At 36.9% G+C, this 14493-nt stretch overlaps 1 long non-coding RNA gene across 1 annotated transcript in view; it reads right to left on the minus strand.

The window, feature by feature from the left end:
* The window catches only part of LOC136872526 (uncharacterized), a 125812-nt gene that overhangs the window by 67909 nt on the left and 43410 nt on the right, over positions 1–14493 (minus strand). Inside the window, exons 2-3 of the long non-coding RNA XR_010859936.2 lie at positions 1629–1776; positions 1207–1356 (exon numbers count right to left, since the gene is read on the minus strand). This is a non-coding gene — a long non-coding RNA (uncharacterized lncRNA). The remainder of the gene's footprint in view (positions 1–1206; positions 1357–1628; positions 1777–14493) is intronic.

Genomic DNA, 14493 nt, shown 5'->3' on the forward strand with positions numbered 1-14493 from the left:
TCACAAAACTCACCATTAAATCCACCAAGAATCCATTCATTTATCTGGCCACTTTATGTGTGGAGCTTCTTCTTCTACATGACGTACTGTGGGAAATAGGGACTGAAATAGATGATGAGAAAACTCACCATCTTAGATGCCATGCATTTCATTAAAGTTGCCTGGGATTCTTTGGAGCAAAACACCATTCGGAACTGCTTAAATGCAGCTGGCTTTTGTTGTGCTTCCGGTGATGACTCTTTTGTTGAAATCACCCATAATGAAATGTGCTGCTTTCCTTTGCATCTTTTCCAGTTTTGTTATCAGTAATCCTGGTGTGAGACCCATACACTGGAACCATACTCTAATTGGGGTCTTACCAGTGACTTATACGCTCTCTCCTTTACATCCTTACTACAAGCCCTCTAACAACTAAATATGAAAAGATCTGTAACATTTATTTACAAACAACAGAAATTACAGAACATATTTCAAGTTCTGCAATCACCGATTTAAAATCAGGCGAAACTAATAACTGATCGGGATGTCAGGAAGCAATATATAAGAAAGTCAGGAGAGCTGGCAGGTATTCATTTGTGTTTCTTTTTGTTCAGGAGTCAACATTTTTGGGACCAACTTTTCAGAAATATGACATGTTCCAAATTTTTTGAAGAATTGTGTGAATACTTCCAACTGAAATTCCACCCACCAGTGATATCTCTTCAATAGTCTTTCGCCAGTCACCCCTCACAACTTCACGCAGACTATGAATGTCTGCCTCACTTGCCGCAGATGAAGGACGACCACTGGGCAGATTGTATTTGATAGTTGCAGGGCCTTCACAAAAAAACATTTATGCCAAGCATAGACTTGCATCTCTTTTATTCCTGCTACAAAATAACCTTTCTCAAGCTTGTCTAATGTCTCTGAACCAGATTCGTGTAAAGAAACACAAAATTTAATATTGGTACATTGTTCTGCAGTCATCATTCTCAAATGCGATAATCAAACAGCAACAGATAGTTGCCACACAGAGGCAGCAATGGTCATGAACATGATATTTGTATGGAAGTAATGTAATGTGTGCTGGCAACAACTAATGCAGAAATTTTCTACCGGGAGCTTTCTAAGCCCAGTCATATATACATAGTGAAACAGGTCCCAGAATACAATACACTATTTCAGAGTAACATGTGACTTCATCAAGCAGAAAGGTAATTGTCCTACCTTTTTAGGAATTGGCGTCACCTAGCAGCAATCACACGATGTATTCACCTGAGCTTAGATCTATGATGCTCCTATCCAGACTACGGCAACATTTCTAACGGGTGGAAAAGGTGCCAAGAGAAATTTAGACCACACAAATGTGCTTCAAACCTGAAGAAAAGAAAAAAAAAATTGTAAATTTAAACAGTACACATGGCAAAAAATGTTTAGGAAAAATAAATATACTAAGTAATACCATTACTGATACTGTTACAACTTAACAGCTCATGGAGCAGATGTCTTGTGAAACACACAGTACAATCTTTAAACATTTTCTACCATATTTATTCACATAATACACATAGTAGAACAGGCACCAGGTTCCAATAAACTATTGCAGTGCAATGGGTGACCTCACCAAAACAGAAAGGTAATTGTCCTACCTTTTAGGAATTGACTTCATCTACTAGCAATCCCACGATGTATTCACCTGAGCTCAGATCAATTTTGCTTCTATCCAGACTACAGCAACATTTCTGACTGATACGAACATGCCGAGACATCATAGGAGTACACAAATGTGCTTCTGACCTGAAGAAAAGAGAAAAACATAAGTAATCTTAAACGATATACGCCACAAGAAAAGAAAAGAAAAACATAGATCCTAAATAATACCATTACAGTAATCTACTGTAGACTGGTACAATTGAACAGCTAGAGGAGCAGATGTCCTGGGAAATGCACTCTACAAGCTTTAAACATTTTCTATTATATTAGTACACATTATATAGCAGGTATAGGAGATACTGTATTTTCGATTCAGGACGTCAAATGGTCTCTTATCACTATTAACTTATCCAAGGCTCTTGAGTGGGTAGATCATGGGAGACTACTGACAAAAATGAAGGCTACAGAACTAGACAAAAGAGTGACTAAATGGGTAGCTAAATTTCTAGAAAGGAGATCTCACCAAATCAAAGTAGATGAAACTTCATCTGATACAGTACCGGTAATGATTATGAGAGGGGTCCGCAAGGCAATATTGTCAGACCTTTATATTTTCTTGTATTCATAAATGAATCACTGGAATCACACATAAGGTTTTACAGATGATCTTATAATGTGTAGAGTAACAAATACGTTACAAGATTGTGAGAGACTGCAAAAAGACCTCAACGAAGTTATGAGATCAGAGAATGGTAAATGGGGTGAACAGTTTCTCCAAAAGGAGAAGTCCTCTTAGTTTTAATTACTGCGTTGATGGAGCGGAACTAGCTCTCGAAGATCTCTGTAAGCACTTAGCTGTTAATATAAGAAAAGATCTTCATTGGAGTAATCACATTAGCAGGATTGTAAATAAAGGTTACGGATGTCTTCATATGGTTATGAAGGTACTATCCAATACACAATTACTATCAAAGACACCATATTTTCATTTGAAAATCTTTGGCTACACTCTCATTAAAAAATTAATGGCACTAGTTTCGACCTTAAATATGAGGTCAAATTTTGACCAAAATTGGCACAATTTTTAAAAACACTGAAAAATACAAAACATCTACAATACGTAATAAAATAAGACACTTTAAAAGTTAACGAGTCTTTGATATCATCGATAACATTCTTTTAAAAGAGTAATACCAATGTCCGTCATGTAGATGTTATTTAGTGAAGATAATGTTTAACCAATCCAGACCAATCGCTTTCTAACTGACCCGAAATATAAGTTAATTCATCTTTTGCACAACTGTCCAACAGAGAATGTGCTGCTACAGAGTGCTAGAGACATAAAAGCCGCTTCGCGGCCTTAACCTGGGAGCTTACGCCCCCAGACCCCCTTGCTTGGTCACAGTTCAATGGTTTTGTCACTAACCGGACCTAACCAATCCAGACCAATCGCTTCAAATTAATTCAGCTTTTCCACACTGTCCAATATAGGATGCGCTGCTATTGCTTTGCTTGGCACTAGTCTTAGTTCCAAAATGAAGAGCTTGGCAGCATTGTTAGATCACCCAAGTATGTACTCACGTCCCCAGCGAGAAGACTGTGAAAAATAAACAAACGACAGTCTTTCCACACGCAGCTGAATGTAGTGAGTATTGGGCTGCTTGGGGTCAACTATTGATCAATTCTAGTATATACATTTCTCAAGTTTGGTGTACTTTTCTTGAAACTTTCTTTTCAAGGATAATTATTTCCTAGAATGTACAGAACATGTGGCTTGATAATATGAACGGACTGGTTTGTCTAGAATAATTATTCTGAGCCGTTTAAAAATTAGTATGTTAGTAATGACTTGGGTGAATTATAGTGTTCGTGAGTAACCGTGTTAGTGAGATCGTGCAAAAAAAAAAAAAGAATCAGTGAATTTTCCCACAACAGCAAAAGCTACCCAAACACCATGCCTGACACGTCACAAACCACCAAGGAATCCAAATATATGGAAAAGAAAGGATTCCACCTGATCAATACAATTTATTATACTTGTAGTTCTTACAGTACCGGTTTCGGCCTATTTGGCCATCATCAGCTGGCTAATGTTGATGTTTCGCGTGAATTACATTACATTGTCTGAAGAGAGATAGCATATCTGGATATGTCCTACAGGGCAATTTAAACCTCAAGGTCATTTACACTTACGTACCGCAATTTAAATGATAAATCATAACTTATATGCCCCATTAGACATATCCGGATATGCTATCTCCCTTCAGACAATGTAATGTAATTCACGCAAAACATCAACATTAGCCAGCTGATGATGGCCAAATAGGCCGAAACCGGTACTGTAAGAACTACAAGTATAATAAATTGTATTGATCAGGTGGAATCCTTTCTTTTCCATATATGTGTAATCTATCAACATGGACATGAAGCTCATGAATAATGAAGGAATCCAAAGACGAAACTGATCAGTGCAACATATGTGGAGAAACGTTTACCAACAAAGACAGAATGTGATATGTGCAACAAATGGCAACTCGCGTCTTGTGCAAAGCTCACAAAAGGGGAACTGGCGCAGGTCTCCCGGGAAGACTGCAAATTGACATGGTTATGTGAGGTTTGCAAATCGCGACTAAGGAGATGCTCCAAGGAGGAGAAACTTTATGAAATGATGGATAAGATACTAAACTTCTTGGAGAACACATTGGAGGGAAAAGTCAGAAAACAAACAGAGAATAATCTACCAAAAGAAGTGGAAAAATACCTTCCTAGAACGACAGTCGTTAAATGGAAGGCGCCACTCTCCCACGCAACTGGGATGGAGACAACATCTAAACAACATCAAGAGGGTAATCAACTGGAAACTACCGGAATGACACTCACACAAAACATAATCGACACAACACAGAGCATACAGATAAAGAACGATTTGGGGATAAACGACAAGGCCATACAGAATGAAAATACAACAATTTTTGACGACCAGCTAATAAAAGAAAAGCGCACATTGGAGAAGGTAAAAAGATGAAGGCACAGGAAAAGCAACACCTCTATAATGGTCTCAATATGGCAGCAGTGAATGAGTGACGTGTGGAATCGGATGCAATTTTATACCATTATTCATAGTGAATGAGGTTCAACTAGTTTGATACAATGAGTGATTTATGAATGTAAAGTGCTAGTTTCCTACGTTATAATCTCATCGAAGTAGGAGAGAGAAAAGGGAGGAGGAAGTAGCTTCTGCAGCTGTCAGGAAAGATAGGGGTGACCAGGAGGGAAGGGGATCAAATGAGGTGGGTAGGATTAAGGCTCTTGTCATGGGGGATTCCATTGTTAGACATGTGGGGTAAATGTGTAGAGGAATGAACCAGGGTAGGGTGTCGTCCAGGAATTAGGTTAAGGCAGATGTTGAGGAAAGTAGAAGAGAAGGGAGAGAAGGTGGTAGTGTTTCACGTTGGTACTAACAACGTACGGCAAGCAGGTATAAGTACCAACATTGTTGAGGATGTGTGGGATCTGGTAAATACAGCATGGATGGAGTTTAAGGAAGCGGAGATTGTTATCAGTGGAATACTGTGTAGGAGGGATACTGACTGGAAGGTGATTGGGGATTTAAATGAGACTATGGAGTGGGTATGTGGGAAACTGGGAGTGAGATTTCTAGATCCTAATGGATGGGTAAGAGACAGGGATCTGCGCCCAGATGGCCCTCACTTAAACCACAGTGGTACATATAAGTTAGGAAACTTGTTTAGAAGGGTTATACGCAGGTATATTCATGGAAACGGGGTGGCCTAGGTAGCGGTGTTAAGCGAACAGACTGAAAATCAAGTAGGGATGACATAAAAATGTTAGTGCTCAACTGTAGAAGTACTGGAAAGAAAGGAATAGAATTAAGTAATTTAACAGATATATACTCATCAGATATTGTAATAGGAGTTGAATCATGGCTGAGAAATGATATAATGGATGCAGAAATATTCTCACAGAACTGGAGTGTGTATCGTAGAGATAGAATAGGAATGATAGGAGGGTGAGTATTCATTCTGGTGAAAGAAGAATTTGTAAGCTACGAAAAAGTTAAGGGTGAAAAACATGAAATTCTGGGTGTAAGGCTCTTCTCTAAAAATAATAGGCAACTTGATGTCTTTGGAGTGTACAGACCAGAAAAGGGTAGAGCTGATGCTGATTCAGAATTATTTGATAAGATAATCAGCTATGTTGGAAATGATATGGAAAGGAATGTGATAGTAGGAGGTGATCTCAATTTACCAAATCTCAATTGGGAAGGTAATGTGAACGACAGGAAGCATGACCAACAAATGGCAAATAAGTTCATATGGGAAGGGCAGCTGATTCAGAAAGTGATGGAACCAACTAGAGGGAAGAATATTCTGGATGTAGTGCTGGTAAAACCAGATGAGCTCTATAGAGAAACCAAAGTAATAGATGGTATTAGTGATCACAAAGCTGTTTTTATCGTAGTTAAAAATAAATGTGAGAGAAAGGAAGGTATGAAAATTAGGACTATTAGGCAGTACCATATGGCTGATAAAAGAGGCAAGAGGGAGTTTTTAAAAAGTAACTATGATCGCCGGAAAATGGTAAATAAAAATGTAAACAGACTCTGGGATGGGTTTAAATCAATTATTGCAGAATGTGAAAATAGGTTCGTTCCTTTAAAGGTGGTAAGGAATGGTAAAGACCCACTATATTATACAAGGGAAGTAAAGAGACCAAGAAGGAGGTGCAGGTTGGAAAGAAATAGAGTTAGAAATGGCTGTGGAAGTAAGAAGAAATTGAAGGAACTTACTAGGAAATTGAATCTAGCAAAGCCAGCAGTACGTAAAGATTGTTGGTTACAAGGATAATGTCCAGATAGAGGAGGTGACTAATACTAAAGAAGTATTAAAATTTATCTATGACAGAAATGACATTTACAGTAAGGTACAAAAGTTGAAAACTAGAAAAGCAGCTGGAATTGATCAGGTTTTGGGGGATATACTAAAGACAATGGGTTGGGATATAGTACCATATCTGAAGTACTTATTTGATAATTGTTTGGTTGAAGGAGCTATACCAAATGAATGGAGAGTTGCTATAATAGCCCCTGTGTATAAAGGAAAGGGTGATAGACATAAAGCTGAAAATTACAGGCCAGTCAGTTTGACATGCATTGTATGTAAGCTTTGGGAAAGCATTCTATCTGATTAGATTAGACATGTTTGCAAAATTAATAACTGGTTTGACAGAAGGCAGTTTGGGTTTAGGAAAGGTTATTCGACTGAAACTCAGCTTGTAGGATTTCAGCAAGATATAGCAGATATCCTGGATCCAGGAGGCCAAATGGACTGTATTGCAATTGACCATTCTAAGGCATTTGATAGGGTAGATCATGGAAGACTATTGGCAAAAATGAGTGCAATTGGACTAGAAAAAAGAGTGACTGAATGAGTGGCTATATTTCTAGAAAACAGAACTCAGAGAATTAGAGGAGGCGAAGCTTTATCTGACCCTGTAATAATTAAGAGGGGAATTCAAGGCAGTATTATTGGACCTTTATGTTTTCTTATATATATCAATGATATGTGTAAAGAAGTGGAATCAGTGATAAGGATGTTTGCAGATGATGTTATTCTGTACAGAGTAATAAATAAGTTACACGATTGTGAACGGCTGCAGGGTGACCTCGATAGTGTTGTGAGATGGACGGTGGGCAATGGTATGATGATAAACGGGGTTAAAAGTCAGGTTGTGAGTTTCACAAATAGGAAAAGTCCTCTCAGTTTTAATTACTGCATTAATGGGGTGAAAGTTCCTTTTGGGGATCATTGTAAGTACCTAGGTATTAATATAAGAAAAACCTTCATTGGGGTAATCACATAAATATGATTTTTAATAAAGGGTACAGATCTCTGCACATGGTTATGATAATATTTAGGGGTTGTAGTAAGGATGTAAAGGAGAGGGCATATAAGTCTCTGGTAAGACCCCAACTAGAGTGTGGATCCAGTGTTTGGGACCCTCACCAGGATTACTTGATTCAAGAACTGGAAGAAATCCAAAGAAAAGCAGCTCGATTTGTTCTGGGTGATTTCCGACAAAAGAGTAGTGTTAAAAAAAGTTGCAAAGTTTGGGCTGGGAAGATTTGGGAGAAAGGAGACGAGCTGCTCGATTAAGTGATATATAAAAATTGTATATAGGAAAATATTTAATATATATTTCCACCTATTGAATACAATACAAGATGTTGGATTTAAGTTAAAATATTTTTTTAAATGTGAGACATGTTTCGCCTCTTACTGTGAGGCATCTTCAGTCACTATCAAAACCTTATTATTTTTGTCAGGTAACAGGTTAAAATTATCCTAAAATGTGTTTGATAATAATTGTAGGTGAGATAAACATTTTATAGTTATTTTAAAATGACTAAAAATCTAATATAATGATAAACTCATGTGTAGTTCACTTGATGAATAGGACGTCATTTGATGGTACAGTAGCATAGAAGATGGCTTATAGCTCCATGAGCGGCTTGGTGGGGAGGATGGTGGGAGAGAATGATTGGCTCCACTAAGCGCTGCCTTAGAAAGGTTCTAGGTCGCTCACAGGTCGATGAAGAGGGTCTCCGCACAGTTCTGATCAGCACTGAAGCCACCCTGAATTCACGTCCCATTGTTCAAGACGAAAGTAACTCTGAAGTGTTAACACCCTCACATTTCCTCAACGGCGAGAAACTCACGACCATTCCAGTTGGACTTGAGCCAGTAAATAAGAAAGACCTTACAAGGGAATTTCGCACAAAGATGAAAATGGTTGAAGACTTTTGGCGAAGGTGGAAAAAGGAATACCTCCTTCAGCTGCGGATCTACTATGAGGTCAAGTCTCCAACTGGTAAACATCCGAGACTTCGAGTAGGAGATGTTGCCCTCTTACAAGAAGACGTCCTGCCTAGCCATATATGGAAAAGAGCCCGAGTCGACGAAGTCCTTCAGGGAAGAGACGGCCGAGTGAGAACAGCCATCCTGCGTCTGCCAGATGGTTCAAGAATCAGCCGACCGGTGCAACTGGTGATTCCTCTCGAAATCGACCAGGGTGGGGAGGATGTTGAGGTTTGAATGCACAAGCAAACGACACCTACCGGACAGACTTGTAACTAAGTGGAGTTTTACGCTTGTAGATTCCCTTTTGTTTTGTAAGTAGTAGTAATAAAGTTTGTAATAAAGACGTAATTATCATTTGCACGTTACAACTCAACACCTTAGTCAATACTAGATATCTAACACATAGTGGAAAGCATATTTAAAAAACTAGTAGATTCTTAGGTAGTACACTTAAAGATGGAAGTGTCATATAATTATGAGTGACAGTTGATAGCTTAAAGCCGTAGTCAATGTTTGAAGTATAAGTAAAATAATATGTTAATATATAGTGAATAAATATGAAATAAAGTACATTGTTGAATATAAAATGTAAAGGAAAAACATTCCAATTTGCTAAGCAAATATTATTTAATGTTAGCGTATATTTGCCCGTGAGGTTTAATGGTCAACAGTTCATAGGTTATATATAGATTTGTTCGGCGAGACTGTGTTGACACAAAGTTTGTAGTTAACTTAAATTTATTTTAAGACATCCAAGTAAGTTTGTAGAGATGATGAAGAGCTGTTAATCTCTACATTGGTATGATTTTAACTCAAAGGTTGAATGGCTGTTGTTTTCTTCATCTGAATGACAATATATTTTCAAAACATTGATAGTGGAAATTTATATTATTGAAGATATTGTGGAAGTTTGATGGGGCTGTTGAATTATTGTTGTGATTGGTTGGTTCTGAAAATGAAGAAAAAACTAGTTAATTTTGATGAGAATGAAAAGAAAAAACTTGGGAAGATTTTGTCAAAGTGTTGGAGAGAAGATCTTGGTGCTTACCTATGGCGTTGTTGGCCCGTTTGACTTGTTGTGTGAAGCCTTATCAGGATAATAGTGATCACTAACGTTTTTACTCCTTGTCTTGTATGTATGCCGTCTGGACGGAGGGGGATGGGTTGAAGGGGGCGGGGTTGTAGGCTTGTGATTGGCGAACGCGAGGGAGTTGTGAATAGTGGGGGAAGCGGGGGGGAGGGGGGGAGTGGAGCATTCAATGGCTTAAGATTGGCACATGGAGGGGAATTACGTAAGTTGCGATGGGAAGGGGGGTGAGATGTATTTGTTGACGTGGAAGGAGTGTTTATTGATACCGTTTTGAAAATATTAAAAAAACGTTTTTCTGAAAGTTTACTTTATTGAATATTGTTACTATTTGATCATATAAAGGGCTTCTATTGTCAATTGGATCATTTAAATTCTTATTAGTATTGAATTTTTGATCCAAAAATATGTATAAATTTTCAAATTTGGTCATGACTCTACCTTTTTTTAGTCTTTTTAAAATTTGAAGGTCCTGTTCAATTGTGGTAAAGTTGTGCCCAGTTTCTTTCATGTGATTGCTCATTGCTGAGTGTTTATTGTGTTTCTGAGCATTGAAATGCTCGATGTACCTAGTTATGAAGCGTCTTCCTGTTTGTCCGATGTATGAGCTGAGGCACTCATTACATTTTAATCTATAGATAACGGAGCCTGAGTATTTATTATTTTCAGAATTTATTGAATTATGGTTGAAGAACATTTTTTGGTTTGATTTTTGAGTTTTGAAAGCTATTTTGATCTCTTGATTTTTTAAGGTATTGGTTATTTGATGTATGATTGGGTTAGTGTATGTAAAGGTTGCGTACTTTGATTTTTCATTTTTTATTGGGAAGAGGTTTGTGGATAGTTTCAATTTAACCTTAGTAATTAGTTTGTCTATGAGGAGGGGTTGTATCCATTAAAAGTGGCTATTTCTTTTATTGTATTTTCTTTCTTTTTTTTTAATAGGTGGTTGAAAGGGGAATTTTTAGAGCTCTGTACACCATACTGTAAAATGAGGACTGTTTGTGTGATTGTGGATGTAGGGAACTTGGTTTAATAGTTATATGTGTGAATGAGGGTTTTCTGTAAATTTGAAAATCAAACTTATTGGAAGTTCTTGTTACTGTGATGTCAAGAAAATTAACTGAGTTTTGGTTCTCGTCCTCTTTAGTGAATTTGATACTGTTATCTAGATTATTTAAATAAGTTAATATGTTTTCACTGTTGTTGAGATTTTTGTCAATTATTACTAGCGTGTCATCAACATAGCGTAGCCAGAGATTTAATCCATAGATGTTTTTTATTATTTTGCTGTTTTCGAGGTTATCCATATAAATTTCGGTAAGATATTTAAACGTTAGTGTAAGAACTTGTAAGGTCACGATATTATCGGAAAACATCCGAAGCGTTATCATGATCACGATAAATTTCCCTTCCATTGTCTTCAAACAAGCACTACTTTTCACAAAGTGGCAGAGTAATGCACGAATTTTTATAGTCACGTGTTTAGAAAATATACACAACTAAAATCCTGCCGTGGCTCCTCAAGCAGAATATTTCTTAATGTGGTAATTTAAATAAATTTCAGCAAGGATTCCGGATAAAGGGTCTCCCATGGCCAGGCCTTCCTGTTTGTATATTTTATTGTTGAAAGTGAAATAGTTGTTTTGTAAAACAAAGTTTAGTACTTTTAAGAGTTCTTCTATTTCTATTTTGCTTAAACTGCTGTGTTTGGAAAGATTGTTTTTATTATTTCTGTAGTTTTTTTGCGGGAATGTTTGAATATGTTAGTGACGTCGAAAGAGCACATTATGTGATTAGGTTTTAAGTTGAATTTTTGAAGGGTTTCACATAGTTCTATTGAATTTTTGGGGTGTTTGTAATGGAATTTGAAATGTTTTTGAGAAATTTTTGGAGGAATTGTGAAATTTTATATGTCGGGTTATTTTGGCTGTTTATGATCGGTCGAATGGGAACGTCCTTTTTATGTACCTTCGGTAATAATCTGACGGTGGGTAGTTTCGGGTTCATGTTAATGAGACTTTGGTATTCATGTTCATTAAATAAAAATGAAGAGTTTTTTAAAAGTGTTTTTAGATTACGTTGAGTTTTGTAGTGGGATCCTTTGGGATTGTTGTGTTGTAAGTTCCATTAGAGAAGAACTCCTCTGTTTTACGGATGTAATCCTGTTTTTTCATTAAGACTATAGTATTGCCTTTGTCGGCTTTAGTTACTATGATGATATTAGTGTACACTTTTTTTCTTAATTCTTGGATCTGTTTTTGTGAGGTAGAGTTATTTTTGTTAGAAATTTCTTTTACAAGGGCAGGTAATTTCTTTTTAATTTCGTATTTTACATCATTCTGTTTGTCTGTTGGAATTTGATTATTTATGTTTGCTTCAGCTTTGGATATTGTGGTGATTATATCTTCTGCTGTATATGGATTGGGCCAATTATGTTTTAGGCCTTGGTTGAACAATTGTGTTTCTTTATCTGAGAAGGTGATGTCAGATAGATTGATTGTAGTTAGAACATTGTTCTAAGGAGAGGAGGATATATTTATACTACTGTTCTGGTTTAGCGATTTTGCTTTATTATCTTTTAAATGTGTTAATTTATGGTTTGGGGTTTCTTGTTTTTTGTTCAATGTAATCTGTATTTTATATGTAATGTGTTGTTGATAAGAATTCCATTCCAGAGGAGAAAAAGACTGCACGATAATCAAATGTTCACAATAAAGTTGTGTATTTAAAAAAGATTTCTTTCTATGCATTAGTTTTATTTCATTTTTGGGCCAAATGTTGTTGATTTTGTTTTGAATGTCTTTAGATTTATGTTTCGGAATGTTTTTCCTTTGAGTTGATTTCAAAAACTTCGGCACTAGATTGGACCTTACACATTCTTTCAGGAATTGAATATCTTTTGAGATCTTACTAATTTTAGTTTTAAGGTTTTGATACTTGTTTTTATCAGCCTGGTTGGCTTTATTATTACACTCAGCAATGAGCAATCACATGAAAGAAACTGGGCACAACTTTACCACAATTGAACAGGACCTTCAAATTTTAAAAAGACTAAAAAAAAGGTAGACTCATGACCGAATTCGAAAATTTATACATATTTTTGGATCAAAAATACAATACTAATAAGAATTTAAATAATCCAACAGACAATCGAAGCCCTTTATATGATCAAATAGTAACATTATTCAATAAAGTAAACTTTCAGGAAAACATTTTTTTTAACATTTTCAAAACGGTATCAATAAACACTCCTTCCACTTCAACAAATATATCTCACCCCCCTTCTCCCCCCCTCCAACTTACGTAATTCCCCTCCACATGCCAATCTTACGCCATTAAATGCTCCACGCACCCCTGCTTCCACCACTATACACAACTCCCTCCCGTTTGCCAATCACAAGCCTACAACCCATCCCCCTCCGTCCAGACGGCACACATACAACACAAGGAGTAAAAACGTTAGTGATCACTATTATCCTGATAATGCTTCACACAACAAGTCAAACAGGCCAACAACACCACAGGTAAGCACCAACATCTTCTCTCCAACAACACTTTGACAAAATCTTCCCAAGTTTTTTCTTTTCATTTTCATCAAAATTAACTACAGTTTTTTCTTCATTTTCAGAACCAACCAATCACAACATTAATTCAACAGCCCCATCAAACTTCCACAATATCTTCAATATAAATTTCCACTATCAATGTTTTGAAAATATATTGTCATTCAGATGAAGAAAACAACAGCCATTCAACCTTTGAGTCAAAATCATACCAACGTAGAGAATAACAGCTCATCATCATCTCTACAAACTTACTTGGATGTCTTAAAATAAATTTAAAGCTAACTACAAACTTTGTGTCAACACAATCTTGCCGAACAAATCTATATATAACCTATGAACTGTTGACCATTAAACCTCACGGGCAAATATACGCTAACGTTAAATAATATTTGCTCAGCAAATTGGAATGTTTTTCCTTTACATTTTATATTCAACAATGTACTTTATTTCATATTTATTCACTACTAGCAAATGTACCCGTGCTTCGCTACGGTATTCTACACTGTATTCGAATATCGAAGTAAATACTGTACATGCAGTAAATAAGATTGTTTTAAAATGGCATGTCTCTTAGTGTTATCCGAGAAACAGCATAGGGAGGTTCCCAATATGGTGTTTCCAATGTAAAGTGCTTGTAACGGATTTGTGATGATAGCGACAGGCTCACTTGCCTACTGCCATTCACAATCGAGTTGGGAAGTTTTCATTATATTTACAGGCCCCATTGACTACTGTGCGGTCACAATCTATTTGGAGCGTTTTCGTTACAATGGCAGGCCCCCTTTCCTAATTCCAGACAGATTTCAGTTGGGAAGTTTTCATTAGAACGGCATGCAACTTCCCTACTACCAGTCGAAATTGAGTTGTGCAGTTATAATGACATGCCCCTTTTCCTACAGCCAGCCAGCTAACTACCAGTCACACCAAGCTGGTGAGTTTCCATCAAAATAGCAGGCCACTATGCCTAATACCAGTCACATTTTAGATGGAAACATTTGTTTATAAGGGCGGGCACCCTTGCCTACAGCCAAACACAATTGGGTAGGGAAGTTTAAAACAAAACTGCATGCTCCCTTGCCTTCTGCAAGTCAAATCGAGAAATGAATTATTCATTACAATGGTAGGCCTTCCTTACTAATGCCAGTTACACAGGTGTTGGAGAAGGACCCCATTCCCACTGCCAGTCAAAGTCGGTGTGGGGAGTACTGATTACAATAGCAGACACACCCTTTCTCGATCGCTACAAGACAACATCAGTGAATATATATAGATCGACACACGAAAGTATATGCATGCTTAAAATATTGCAGACCTTCATTTACAG

Source organism: Anabrus simplex, chromosome 4 (assembly GCF_040414725.1).
Source record: "Anabrus simplex isolate iqAnaSimp1 chromosome 4, ASM4041472v1, whole genome shotgun sequence".
NCBI classification, from domain to species: domain Eukaryota; kingdom Metazoa; phylum Arthropoda; class Insecta; order Orthoptera; family Tettigoniidae; genus Anabrus; species Anabrus simplex.